Source organism: Rattus rattus, chromosome X (assembly GCF_011064425.1).
Source record: "Rattus rattus isolate New Zealand chromosome X, Rrattus_CSIRO_v1, whole genome shotgun sequence".
Taxonomy (NCBI): Eukaryota; Metazoa; Chordata; class Mammalia; order Rodentia; family Muridae; genus Rattus; species Rattus rattus.
Genome location: NC_046172.1, coordinates 85,863,113 through 85,875,703, shown reverse-complemented (window position 1 = coordinate 85,875,703; position 12,591 = coordinate 85,863,113). Strand labels below are relative to the sequence as shown.

The window sequence follows — 12,591 nt, the reverse complement described above, 5'->3', positions numbered from 1 at the left end:
ACCACTGGATAGATCCATGTACCTAGTTTGTTACTTGAAAACATTTGTGTTAGATGTTCCCTTTTGTGAATTGGAGGCCACCCAGAAACTTTCTGCTGTTAGTGGTGATTGTTTCACCGGATCCATTTCTATCTTTCATTATGTAGACATGCTTTCCCCTTTGGGTGGTCTATACTGAGACAACAATTTTCTATAGGTACTGGGGCAACACATGTTTTCCATGAGGCCAGAGGAGGAATGTGAAATCTCAAAGTACACAACACACATTAAGGGTTCCATGAATGTTGAATTTAAGATGTCTTATTATTGTTTAATTAATAGTTATGTGGGTGAATACATGTGTGAGTGTGTATGTGTGTGTGAGAGAGAGAGAGAGACAGAGACAGAGACAGAGAGACAGTGTGTGGATCAGAGAACAATTCTGCAGAGTCTGTTGTATTCTTATGTACATGTGAATTCCAAGGAATAATTCAGCTCACAAGGTCTCCAAACTTATGTTCTATCTGTCTTCACCTGCCTGAGCCACCTCTCTGGCCCATAAATGCTATGAGGACTTGAGAGACTGTTTGCGAGAAGATTTGAGAGATCATAAGTCTTGGTACATAGTGTTCCCTGTGTGGTTTTACTTCATATCCATGCAACATGCACAAGGCACAGAGTTCACTTTGCTCTCTGATCCCTAGAATAAGAAGCCAAGTCAAGTATATGCAAAATCAACGTTTGGTATGGGTAAAACTATGTTTTGAGTTTTTCCACATCCTGGATTGCCAAAAGGGTGGGGATTGTAGTGAGCTTAGGAAAAATTCAACTATGACAAAGGTTAGGGAAGGCTTTCTTCTGTAAGAAGAGAGAGAGAGAGAACACACATGTCCTCTATGTGTTGTGTTTTTGGACACAGTTGTATTGGCACCTTGTACTAAAGCCATAAATAATTAGTTTAAACTGTGGAGAACAAACAAGTTTGTAACTAGGCAAGGGTTTGTGCATGAATTGAGATTAGAAATAGCTTTTAAAACATGGACAGAATAAGATATCAAGGCCATGCTATTTATAGGTGCTCAGAGATTGGAAAGACATCTTGGAAATTAATTCATCCTCCTATCCAATGTATAAGTTCCCTCTGCCACCTCCATGACAGTTAGCCACTCCATGATTACAAATGCTAGTGAAGCTATGGCAGTCAGGATGAATTATTATGTGCTTTTGGTAGGGATGTAAATTCAGTCAACTACTGTGAAATGAGCATAGTTTCCCTAAAGAAATGAGGGGTTTTTACCTTGTCTTATTTTTTTTATTCTGTGTCTTGTATGTCATGTAGAATAAGGTTCGTTGGGTTCATTCATGTTGGGATAAATGATAGGATCTCTATATCTCTTTTGTAAGCCTAGATAATCTCTATATCTCTTCCATAATTTTTAGCATTTGTCAAATGATGAAATTTGGTTGTTTGCATTTCTTAGTTTCTGTGAATAACACAGTACATATGAGGATAAGATATCTTTGGCTATCTCTCTCTCTCTCTCTCTATATATATATATATATATATATATATAATAGTAGGGTTGCGGGATTATGTAATAGATCTATTTTTAAAATTTGAGGACTTGATACTATTTTCCAGGATATCTGAACGAAATTAAATTCCTACCAACAGTGTGTAATAATGTCCTTTTCTTCTAGTATTTAAGTCTTTTGTCTTTTTAATAAGAATCATTCTTGCTGAAGTGAGGTAACATCTTACTGTGGTTTTGATTTGCATTTCCTTCATGATTAGTGATGTTGAACTCTTTGTTGTTGGTCATTTCTTTTTCTGGAGAAATAACTAGGTATTTGGCATGTTTTTGAATTGGGCTTCTTTTTTTACTTTCTGATTTTTGAAAATAAATATCTTATTAGATATAGAGTTTATAAACATTGTTCTGATCTATAGTTTGATAAATAGGTTGTCATTTTTATCAATTTCTTATTTGCTATTAACAATATTTGTTTGATGCAGTTCTATATACTTCTTATTGTATTATTGCCTATACTTTTTGTGATAATTAAATAGCATAGTCCGGACCAATGTTAAGGGTCTTTCAATTTTCCCATGTTCTCTTCTAGGCACTCTACACTTGATCTTAGCCAAAAGGCCGAGAAGCAATTCTAGGCACTCTCTATTCTCATATTTTACATGTGCATCTTTTATCCATTTTGAGTTCACTTTGATGTAAGCTTTGTATCCATTTCTATGCTTTGGCAAGTGGAATACAGTTTTCTTAGCATTGCTTATTGAAGACAGAATTCTTTTCTCATTGTGCCTTTTTGGTGCTTTAATGGAACTTTAGGGGACTATATATGTTTAGATGTAGTTAGTGTAGTAGTATTTTTCACAAATGTTTGCCTGATTCAGACTCATGCTTATTCACTGCTCTGCTTTCCAGCCACACAATTCTTCATAGTTATCCAGGGACTGGAAATTCTCTGCTAGCTGAAGATTGTTTTATAATAAAGTTCACTTTTAAAGCTTCAAACTTGTCCATTAGGTTTCAGAAAATAACACAAGAGGCTTGATAGAAATGAAGATATGTGAACGTAGCAAACCCACCAAAGTTACATTTTAATAAAAGTCTATCCCCAAGTAATACTAACTGTACATCAAAAACCTATGCCTCTTTTATTTTGCATAATTTAAATTTCAGAACAAAGCAAAAATCCCCTACATAACACTCAAACCTGCTATGGGTGAAGGAGGGGATATTCCTGCCATAATACCTCAAGGACAGGATATAAGAAAATGAAAAGGCAGAGAACACGTGGCCAGGGCCAGTGAAGGTTTCTGGGGTGGATTGAGAAAATTATAGAGGGATTGAGCTTCCAGGAGGATCTCTAATCATCTTTATCCATGCAATATGCATCCTAGTTACTCTCAAGTAGAAGAATGCCATTAAGAACAGCAGTGCTGGGCTCCTCTTCTGTCACCATGTCTTCATCAGTGCCCAGGCCTAGTTGGATAGGGTAAGAGATGAAATTAGAGTGAGCCTGAAGACCCTCAAGCAAAGTAGAGAAGAGCAGTATCGAACAGTAGAGCACCTCCAGTTTCTTGACACCTTTGTCATTTTTGTTCTCCTCCACCTTCTGATGCAGGGTCTCCATAATGAGATGGTTGGGGTTGATATCTAGGAGCTTTTTGGCCAGCATGTAGAGTTGTAGCATTGTAGAGTTGTTTCAAAATATCTGGAACTTTATGATTCATTCCATGTTGAATGTACAGCCACTAGTGCTTCTCAAAATACAGCAGGCTGAAGACATGACATTTAGAGAGTGTCACCTCTATCTTTTTATCCAAGATCTCCTTCACAGGCCTACAGAGATTCTCAAACTTGCTTATTCTCTTCCATTTATTTTCTTTTCCTCCTTATTCTCTGTTAGCTCCCAGCTCTCCTTAGTGAGACCAAATTCTTTAAGCTGCTGTACTTAGTTGCAGTCCATAGGCTCAGTCATATACACCATTTCAAACCTCTACTTCTTCACGTGCTCCACAAAGGCAGAGTTTGCCACCTGCTTTTTGCTCTGGCCAATGATGTAGTAGATGGCATTCTGTGTCTCTTTTATGTGAGACACATACTTCGGCATGGATGTCATCTCATCTCTAGATTGAGAAGGACAATGGTGATGCTCAGGAGGCATCACAGGGTAGAGGAATCTTCAAGGATTCCAAGCTTTAGATTCTTGTAGAACATGTCATAGAATTCCTTATAGTTCTCTTTGTCTTCTGCAAGGTGAGAGACAAGCTCAAGGTATTTCTTTAACATGTTTTTGTGGAGAACTTCAAGATTTTGCCTTTTTCAGGATTCTTAGGGGTAGGTCTAGTCAATCAAACCACAGATACAGTTGAGGTACTCAGGTATCAGGTCATTGGTGAACACAAAATGGACATAAAGTATAATGTTGCTTTCCTCGTTGTACTTAAAGAGGTTAGAGGGACCTGGCTGGGGCATGAAGGTCAATGTTCTGAATCTCAACCAACCTATTACAGAGAAGTACATGACTTCCGAGTGGTGTTCCCATTTATTGGTGAGGCTCTTAAAGAATTCACCATATTCATTTCTGATGAGGTCATCAGAGTTCCTGGCCCAAATATTCTTAGTTTTATCAAATTATTCTTGATTACTATATCACTCCTTAATCCTTTTTTTTCATTTTCCTTATTTTTTTCTTTTTCATCATCCATTTATCAGTTCCCACATTTTCAGCCTTAGCCTTCTCCTAATCCTTATCTGCCTCCTCTTTCCTACCTATCTTCCTTTTGCCTCATCAACACTGATCTCTTTCTCTAGTTCTCTGAATTACAGGATAGCCTATAAGCTGTGCATATTTCTTCACTACTCCCTTGACTCTCTTACCCTTTACATACTCTGCATGGTATTATTTGAAGTGAAGGACCATTTTTGTGCCCTCACTAATAGGCTCACAGTGATCTGCACATGTAGGGAAGAATCTGCCAGCAGAAGACTTCAAGAATACTTCTCGTCATGTTTTTTAAACACAATTACTTTCTTTGCCACCAGACAGGCAGAAGAGAATCCAACACCAATCATGGAGATGTTTTCACTGGCCTGGAGATTCTCCGTGAATACTTTTTTGTACGTGCCTGGCAATGTATTCAAGTTATTTATGAGGCCAGCCTTGGTCATGCCAATGTCTGGTCCACCAAAGTCAGCATATGTTACTGAGGGCTGGAGCTAATGTCAATTTTCAGATCTCTGCCATGCCCAACTCAAAAGGGAGTTTTAGGATGTCCTAGTCAATCTTGTTCAAGGCAATAGAAGCATTAGAGACACCTGAAGGAAATTTCCCTTGTCTGAATAGAAAGTACTGGTGATGAGGCATATGAGCTGAAATGTTTCAGTCTGAAAGGTTTATTTCTACATAAAAGTCAAAGGTCTGTACCTCTTCTCCTTCATGGTGTACTTCTCAGGCATCTTCAAGGAAAATAACTAAAGAAGTACAGAACAGGGTGGGCAAGGACTATGTCTCACATATGGCAGCTGGGTGGTGAAGAGTAACTCCTGGCTGCACTTTTGAGAACCCAACATTATATGCTTTCAACATTTTTTTTACTTGTTTTCATTTTTGCTATTAATAATGGCTAAAAAATAATCCTGAGATTGATTATCAGTTGGTGCAGCTATTATCAATTTCTCTTCCACTCTCAGCTCTAGCACCAATGGATACAGTTGTCTTCTCTTTGTAAGGCATTTGATCGATGCATTGTTTTTCCAGGGAACATCTGTGGAAGGCAGGTTTTCCCTCCATTGTAGCAGAAACTGACTGGCTATCTTCCTAGCTTGTTCAAAATCAACAAAACAAGGAGTACCAGTACTAATTTTGTAAAGTTCTAAAAATGTACCTAGCATTTTGTTTTGAGAATATATGTTATGAAAATAATAAATGGTGGTCTGGGACTGTTCAGCCTTATTAAAGACCCATTCTTTTTCTTCTAGGACCTACCGTTACTTTTTAGAAATGTTCCCATATTGGATGGACTATTGGCAACTAAAGCTTTGTGCCTTGACGCGCCCCTTTTACTTTGATAGTGAAACTGGATGTATATTGGCTCATGAACAATATAGGATTTCAATAACTGTATCTTGGAACTTGCATGTTCTTTTACTCAACTGTATTATAGGAGGGGAGATTATCCTTCACATGATCTTAATATAGTTCTAGGCCTTTGAAATCGAATTGATTATTCACATTCATACATTATTTATCATGTTCCAGGTACTGGAGTAAATCCTTTATGTATTAATTACCTTGATTAACTTTTCTAAAAGATCCTTTTGGTCTCTTTTTGGTTTCAGGTTTGTATAAGGAAATGGAGGTTGGAACTCATGGATTTTGTCCCAAAATCATAGTGCCAGGATTTGAATAGTCATGAAGACACAGCTATCCTTTTTGTTCTCAACCTGTATGCTATATACCTTATTGAAACAAGCATGCACTCTCTCAGGAGTCATATCTCAGCATTTAAATGGAGATTAAGAATTTACAAGTTGAATTGGAAGAAAAAGAGACTTAATCCTGTCAGAACTGCTCAAAACATATTTTTCCTTAGCAGATGTCTTTTTTCTTTCATTTTATGTTAATAAAGCTATTCTAAATGTTTGTTTACTTGGTAAACAGTTAATGATAATGCTTTCCACCTGTAGTCCTCAGAAAAGGATTAAAAGTTAAAGTGCAATTACAATTAATGTGCATGAAAATGAAAATTGTCAAATTAACCCAGAGTATTACAGTGCAGAATGTAATGTGACAACAGTCTCACATAAAAATAAGCATGGCTAACCAGGCACCATGTCTGCACACTGAGGGGCCTATGGACTCCCAGCCACTTTGTTCTTCATCCTTATATGGACAGCATCTCTGGAAGAGGTAAGAAAACAACAGTTTGAAATGGACTTGGATCTTAGCCTTTCCCTCCTTTCTCTACTTATCGCTCATCAAATTCATGAAGGACAGCCCCATTTCTTTAGGCATTTATTCCTTTTTTAATTTTTAGAAAGTTAAGTGTTTTAATAAAAAAAACCCAGCACATTATATCAGCATTTGTCAGAACCATTATGCAGTATTTCAAATAAACTATAACATTACCATGTATAGTGGAAAAGAAAACAGGTTATTATTTTGTCTCATAAATTTTACTTATTTATGTATTTATCTATATATTTATTTTAATTAGCTTACAAAATAACAAGTTTACATATGGAATATTCTTAATGATTGTGTTTGGTTGCCTCTCCCCAACTCCCTATCTCCCTACTCCCTTCTCCATCCCTGGTGTTCCCTTCTGTCTCCAATATTTCCCATTCTACTTTCATATATCATGTGTTCTATTGCCTTCCCTACATCTACCCTTATAAATTTTTCTCTACCTATCATTTACACTTACTGTTTTTGTTCTTATTACCAGCCATCTCTTTTGCATTTAAAATGTAATTTTACTCCTGTTTAAAAATTGAATTACTACAAAAAACAAACAGTAATGTTTTAGTGTTGTGAACATGACATTGTTTACAGTAGATTGAAAGAAGAATTTCAATTGAGAAATTGCCTAGATCAGATGGGCCTGTGGGAATGTTTGTGGAAGACTGCCTTGCTTATTAATTGATGCAGGAGGAGCCAGCCTGCTGTGGGCAGCATCATTCTTAGGTGACCTAAGGCTCTATAAGAAAGCAAGCTAAAGCCTTTAATTCCAGCACATGGGAGGCAGAAGGAGGCATATCTTTGAGTTCAAGGCCAGCCTGATCTACAGAGTGTGCTCTGTGACAACATAACAGCCAGGGATGCATAGAAAAACCCTGTATCAACCAAAAATAGAAAATAAAAGAAAGAAAAGAAAAGCAATCACACAAGCTAATCCCGAGCCTGTGAGTGAACCATTAAGCAGTGTTCATCTATGTTTTTTTCCTCAAGTTTCTTGCTTTGAGTTCCCTCCAGGATGGACTGTGACCTGAAAGTATAAGTTAATATTTCCCCAAGTTGCTTTTGGTCAGAGCCTGTTATCACAGTGATAGAAATTAGAATAGATGAAAAGGAAAACTCTTAGTCTTTCATGAAGATTCACTGATATGGTTCCTTTGTATCTTTTTAGATACTTTCTGTGCATGTATAATGCTTGTGCATACACCTATACTAAATCACTAATTTTTTATTGGGTAATTTTTATTTACATTTCAAATGTTATTCCCTTTCCCAGTTTCCTGTAGTTAAGCCCCCTATCACACCCCTCCTCTTCTTCTATAAGGGTGATCCCCTCCCATCCCCCTCCTCTTCCTGTCCCCCTGACATTCCTAAAATATTAATGCTGTTATAATTCTTTTTCAACCTGATAAGTGGAAAATGATATATTAATGTTTTATTTTATACTTAAGTATAAGTCAGCTTGAGTATGCACTTGTATGTTTATTCGTAATTTCAATTTCTTATTCTGTCTTCTTCTCATTTGCTATTTACTTCATTTTCTCACTGAATTTTAATAGCTCTTTAAATATGAAAGAATTTATTTTTCTCTTAAGTGAGAAACAAATATTTTTAGCCTGTCATTTTCTTGTACATTTTTAGTAGTAATTTTTCCCATATAAAAGGTTTATTTTTTATATAGCCAAATTTATCAAATATTTCTGTGCAGATTCTGAGTTTTATATTTTCATTTTAACAGCCTCTTCCACTATAGTATATTTTTTAAAATTTTACTCATGCTTTTATTTAATCCTTTAAACTTTTAAGTTCTTATTTAGAAAGAAATATTGAAGAACTTAATGTGAGTTAGATGCTATGAGTGTTCATTAGACATGTTGTGTATATGTTAATAAATTATAAGATTACACCTACTAAATATATAATTTAACCCTTAATTGTTGAAAAGGTATTTCCAGGTTTGATAAGCAAAAGAGAAAGGAAGGTTAGAACACGTATTATATATTTTAGGATATATATTATTTTAATTGCTCTAGATACTCATAGAATCTGTGATTCTTGGCAAATATTTACTTTATGAAGTATCATGATTTCTGGATTCTATTTCTCTTGGGCAGCTCATTTTTGGGTGACTGAGGTTATATCAAGACTGAACCCCCAGTGAATGTGATTGTTGGAGGGAGGGTGGTAATGGGGGGAGGGTGGGGAGGGGACCACACATATAGAAGGGGAGTGGGAGAGGTTATGGGGATGTTGGCCGGGAAACCGGGAAAAGGAATAACAATCGAAATGTAAATAAGAAATACCCAAGTTAATAAAGATGGAAAAATGCCATAAAAATAAGTATCTGAAGGAGGCAGATTCTGAGGTTGTATGTGATAATGCCTGCTGAATTTTCTAATCAATATCCAAAAGGCAGCAGTGTTAGTGACACCACAGTTCAGCAGATGATACTTATCTCTAGTGATGCTGCACTTTGGTCTCATCATTGAAGAGGCACAACAAGTTTGGAACTCCCTTCCATGATTAGCTATTTCCTTTGTAGTAGACCCTGGAGCCTCTATGTATAGATGTTCTTGTAATCTCAAAGCCTTGAGTTTCCATCTCAGCAAACTAAATTATACCATATACTTTGAGTAAATGTGCACACATTTTCCATACATATAGTATAATAAGAAGTGATTTCATGTATCCTCCAGAAGAATATTGAATTATACAGTTGATTACAGAGACTTAATTAGCAACTTGAGATTGTAGCATAGATATTTCCAGGGTAAGTACAGTTTTATCACTGGTTTGTTACATTAGAAAATCTCCAGTTTTTACAGCAGCGATTTATTGCTAAGAATTAAATATTTAAAATAGAAATTACCTAGGTTACAAATGCTTTATGAAAGTAGATACATTTAAATATTATGATGATTATATCCAGGATAGTCTGGGGGTGTATAGACGTTTCGGGCCAGCCTGAGTTAGATAACAAAACCCCATTCTCAAACTAAAACAACAAAATATAATTTAACAAAATGTGGAGTGGTCTGTTGATGTCCTCCATGATAGGCTTATTTATTTGAATACTTGTTTGGGGGTGGCACTGCTTGGGGGGATTTTAGAAGTTTTAAGAGGCAGATTCTTACTGGAGGAAGTATGTCATTAGAGATTGCAGGATTTTGAGAGTTTATAGTTATCGTAATTTCTACTTTGTTTGTCTGCTCTCATGCCTAAATGCATGTGACATCTCAGTTTTTGCTCTGGTCATCTGTTGTAATGTCTGTCCTGCCATGAAGGACTATCGCTCTGGAACTATAAGCCCAAATTAACTTTCTAATTTAAGTTACCTTGATTGTTATATTTTATCACAGTGACAATTGAGAATTGACCCACTTAGTAATAATTCATATGCTCTGTGATTTAAGAAGTTCATATTTTATTAAAAACCAAAAGACACTTCTTCAGAAAAACACTAGATAGCTATTTGTGTAAGTTGTTAACTGAAAATTTTTTAAACTTTAAAATAGTAGAACAATTACAAATGAACATATAAAGAAAAGAATAGTCAAATCAATATTGATATAGTTCCATAATGCTGTAGTGTGGTCACTGTACCAAAGAGAAATGGAAACATTATTAGGAATAAATATGAAAAACACAAATACTTATTTTATGATTATAAAACAAGTTTGAAGGTAGCATATAGAATACAATGTCATCTATACCAAATAAAAAACATCAGAAACAATAAGTTTCCCTTTTAGATCATACTATATGTGGTGAATTTTTAAAACAATATGAGGAAGTATTCAAGTCCAAAATAAGGACACTAGATTGCTCGGAGTTAAGAGAATTGGAAGAAGGTTGGCAAAAGGATTAAAAAAAATTACCTCTGTGTGATTCTAACCAAGCAAGTGAAAGATCTATAAGACAATAACTTCCAGTTTCTGAAGAAAGAAAGTGAAGAAGATCCCAGAAGATAGAAAGATCTCCAATGTTCATGGATTGGCAGCGTTAATATTGTAAAAATGGCCATCTTGCCAAAAGCAATCTACAGATTCAATGCAATCTCCTTCAAAATTCCAACTCAATTCTTCATAGAGTCAGAAAGAGTAATTTACAAATTCATTTGGAATAACAGAAAACCCCAGAGAGCAAAATCTATTCTCAACCATCAAAGAATTTCTGGGGGAATCACCATCCCTGAACTCAAGCTGTATTACAAAGCAATGGTGATAAAAACTGTACGGTATTGGCATAGAAACAGGCAAGTAGATCAATGGAACAGAATTGAAGACTGGGAAATGAACCCACACACCTACAGTCACTTGATCTTTGATAAGGGGGCTAAAAACCATCCAGTGGAGAAAAGATAGCCTTTACAACAAATGATGCTGGTTCAACAGGAGGTCAGCATGTAGAAGAATCCAAATTGATCCATTCTTACCACCCTGTACAAAGCTCATGCCCAAGTGGATCAAGGACCTCCACATCAAACCAAATAACTCAAACTAATAGAAGAAAAAATGGGGAAGCACCTCAAACACATGAGAACTGGAGAAAATTTCCTGAACAAAACACCAATGGCTTATGTTCTAAGATCAAAAATTGACAAATGGGACCTCATAAAATTGCAAAACTTCTGTAAGGCAAAGGACACTGTCATTAGGACAATATGGCAACCAACTGATTGGGAAAAGATCTTTACCAATCCTACATCTGATAAAGGGTAATATCCAATCTATACAAAGAATTCAAGAAATTAGAGTCCAGAGAGTCAAATACCTCTATTAAAAAGTAGGGTACATTTGGTTGTGAGCCTAGCCTTTAACGGCTGAGCCATCTCTCCAGCCCACTGAACTGAGAATAGGACCCCCGTTGAAGGAATCAGAGGGGAACTGGAAGAGCTTGAAGGGGCCTGAGACCCACATGTACAACAATGCCAAGCAACAGAGCTTCTAGGGACTAAGCCACTACCTAAAGACTATACATGGACTGACCCTGGACTCTGACCTCATAGGTAGCAATGAATATCCTATTAAGAGCACCAGTGGGGGAAGCCCTGGTCCCTAGACTGAACCCCAGTGAACTAGACTGTGGGGGGCGGCAATGGGGGAGGGGTTGGGAGGGGAACACCATGGGGAAGGGGAGAGGGAGGGATGTTTGCCGGAAACCGAAAGGGAATGCTTTCAAAATGTATATAAGAAATACTCAAGTTAATAAAAAAAAAAAAAAAGGGTACAGAGCTAAACAAAGAATTCTCAGCTGACAATATCGAATGTCTGAAAAGTACCTAAAGAAATGTTCAACATCCTTAGTCATCAGGGAAATGCAAATCAAAACAACCCTGAGATTCTACCTTACACCAGTCAGAATGGCTAAGATCAAAAACTCAGCTGACAACAGCTGCTGGCAGGGATATGGAAAAAGAGGAACATTCCTCCATTATTGGTGGGGCTGTAAGCTGGTACAACCATTCTGGAAATCAGTCTGTAGGTTCCTCAGAAAATTGGACCTGAGGACCCAGCTATACCTCTCCTGGGCACATACCCAAGATGCTCCAACATATAACAAAGACACATGCTCCACTATGTTCATAGCAGCCATATTTATAATAGCCAGAAGCTGGAAAGAGCCCAGATGTCCTTCAAAAGAGGAATGGATACATCTACACAATGGAGTACTACTCAGCTATGAAAAACAAGACTTCATGAAATTCATAGGCAAATGAATGGAACTATAATATATCCTGAGTGAAGTAACCCAATCTCAAAAAAAGCACACATGGTATGCACTCACTGATAAGTTGCTATTAGTCCAAAAGCTCAAATTACCCAAGATACAATCCGCAGACCACATGAAACTCAAGAAGAAGGATGACCAAAGTGTGGATGCCTCAGTCCTTCTTAAAAGGGGGAACAAAAGTATTCATAGGAGGAGATAAGAGGGCAAAGTTTCGAGCAGAGACTGAAGGACAGGCCATTCAGATCCTGCCCCACCTGAGGATCCAGCCCATATACATACAGCCAATAAACCCAGACAATATTGCTGATGCTGATAAATGCATGCTGACAGGAGCCTGATACAGCTGCCTCTTGAGAGGCTCAGCCAGAGCATGACAAACAGAGCGATGAATGC

The 12,591-nt window shown here is 36.8% G+C and overlaps 1 pseudogene; it reads right to left on the bottom strand.

Annotated features, from left to right (window-relative positions):
* Positions 1-2,868: 2,868 nt before the first annotated feature.
* Positions 2,869-4,676, bottom strand: LOC116888040 (annotated as a pseudogene).
* Positions 4,677-12,591: the final 7,915 nt, after the last annotated feature.